This window comes from Chrysochloris asiatica, unplaced genomic scaffold (genome assembly GCF_000296735.1).
Source record: "Chrysochloris asiatica unplaced genomic scaffold, ChrAsi1.0 scaffold00021, whole genome shotgun sequence".
NCBI lineage: Eukaryota > Metazoa > Chordata > Mammalia > Afrosoricida > Chrysochloridae > Chrysochloris > Chrysochloris asiatica.
The window spans coordinates 2,732,250-2,734,861 of NW_006408539.1; the positions used below are offsets into that span (position 1 = coordinate 2,732,250).

Consider the following 2,612-nt stretch of genomic DNA (forward strand, 5'->3'; position numbering starts at 1 on the left):
GTTCTTTGCCGATATCTTCAGTGTGCCTAGAACTTCTTCCTTCAGTATCATTTGCTCTTGATCATATACTACCTCTTGAAACGGTTGAACATCAACCATTTCTTTTTGGTATGGCGACACTGTGCAGTTGTTCCATCTTCTTTTGATGCTTTCTGCATCATTCAGTATTTTCCCCATCAAATCCTTCAACATTGCAAGTCAAGGCTTGAATTTTTTCATCAGTTTCCTCAGCTACAGAAATGCTAAATGTGCTCTTCCCTTTTGGTTTTCTAACTACAGGTCTTTGCACATTTCGTTATAATATTTGACTCTGTTTTTTCGAGTTGCCTTTTGAAATTATTTAGTTCTTTTAACTTCTCATTTCTTCCATTTGCTTTGGCATCTCTTCACTGGGAAATAAGCTTCAGAGTGACCTCTGACATCCATTTTGGCCATTTCCTTCTTTCTTATCTTCTTAATGACCTTTTTTTTTTTTATGTCATTCCATAACTTGTCTGGCCTTTGGCCTTTAGTATCTAATGCATCAAATGTGTTCTTCTGATGATTTATGAATTCAGATGGGATGTGTTCAAGGTCATATTTTGGCTCTCATGTACTTGTTTTAATTTTCTTCAGCTTCAGTCTGAACAATTGATGGTCTGTTGCACACGTTGTCCCTGGACTTGTTTTGGCTGATGTTATGAAGCTTTCCCATAAATGTAGTCCACTTGATTTCTCTGTATTCCATCTGGTGAGGTCCATGTATATAATGGTCTTTTATGTTGTTTAAAAAGGTATTTGTAATGAAGAAGTCATTAGTCTTGCAAAATTCTATCATGTGATCTCCAGCATTGTTTCTGTTACAAAGACCATGCGGGTACTTCTGTCTGACATTTAATCAGAAATTAATAAAAAAGTAAGGTTGTATGGATCATCCGGTTGGCCTGGAGCTCACATGTAGCCCAGAAGAAATAGTGTCAGCCAAGGGAACAAAAGAGCCAGACTGCAGCATTAGTAATGAGGCTTATTGGGTCTTGTATGTTGTATTTGTAGAGAAATTAAAGCAAATTATTAAACTTCTGCCAGTATACAGACAGACCATGCTTTTTTCTGCCACACAAACTAAAAAAGTTGAAGACCTGGTGGGGACTCCTGGGAAAAAGGAGCCTTTGTATGTTGGTGTTGATGATGAGAAAGCCAAGGCAATAGTGGATGGTTTTGAGCCTCTGAAAAAAAGTTTCCTTCTGTTCTTTACATTCCTTATGAAAAACTGGAAGAAGAAACTAATGGTGTTCTTTTCATCCTTCAAGTCTGTTAAATTCCACTATGAGTTTCGGAACCACATTGATTTACCTGTCTTGGCCATTCATGGAAGACAGAAGCAAACTAAGCGAACAACCACAATCTTTCAATTCTGCATGCAGATTTGGGGACATTGCTGTGTACAGTTGTGGCAGCTCGAGGGCTGGATATTCCTGAAGTTGATTGTATTGTTCAGTATGACCCTTTGAATGACCCTAAGAAGTATATTCAGCATGTGGGTAGAACAGCCAGAGGCCTAAGTGGAAGAGGGCATGCCTTGCTCATTTTGCACACAGAGGAATAGGACTTCCTTCGCTACATGAAGCAATCAAAGTTTCCTCTAACTGAATTTGAGTTTTCCTGGTCCATGATTTCTGATATTCAGTCTCAGCTTGAAAAACTGATTGAAAAGAACTACTTCCTTCATAAGTCAGCTCAGGAAGCATATAAATCATATATTTGAGCATATGATTCTCATTCTCTGAAACAATTCTTTAATGTTAATCATTGAAATTTATTTCAAGTCTCCCTGTCATTTGGTTTCAAGGTGCCTTCTCTCGTTGAGCTGAACGTGAACAGCAATGAAGGCAAACATAAAGAGTGAGGAAGAGGTGGTGAATTCAGCTACCAGAAAGCCAAAAAGGTCTTAAAGTCCAAGATCTTTAAAAACATTAGCAAGAAAATCCCTAATGGCAGACAATTCTCACACTGAAGATACACCTTCCTTCATCTTAAGTAATTGTACCCCAAATGGATTTTCTTTCCCCACTCTAACAAGGAAATGTGGGAGCCTTTAGGATATGGACTGATTAACTGAGTTTAAACTGACTTGGACTTAAAAAGACTGAGGACTGTTCCAGACAATGATTTTTGTTATTAGGGGCGAGGAGGGTAACAGTTCAGTTTTTCTCGCTTGCACAAGGGCAAAACAAAGGAGTGAGTAGTTTTGGCCTTTGTTGTGATGATAAAGTAATTTTAAATATTTAACCCTTAAATATTAACTGGAAAACAGTTATCAAAGTTGCTGGCATCATTTTTCCATGTGTCAATAAATATTTCTGTAGATGCCTGTTTAAAAACAAACAAATAAAAGGCAGTGTGATGAATGAAAAAAAGAATGGAAAGGTGGTTAGACATGGAATGCAGTGAGTCTAGTGAAATGTTAGGGTGGAATCTGAGTGATGGGCAGATAGGTGCTCACTATAAAATTCTTTAAATTTGTTTTGTGTTGGGAAACATTTTATAATAGACTCTTATGGGGAAAAAGCTTCAGAGAAGAGCTAACTTGTAGAAAGGAAAGGAAAGAGTCAAGTATGTCTGACTCTAACAAG

At 37.6% G+C, this 2,612-nt stretch overlaps 1 pseudogene; it reads left to right on the forward strand.

Annotated features, from left to right (window-relative positions):
• The first annotated feature begins 905 nt into the window (after positions 1 to 905).
• Positions 906 to 1,993, forward strand: LOC102821878 (annotated as a pseudogene).
• Positions 1,994 to 2,612: the final 619 nt, after the last annotated feature.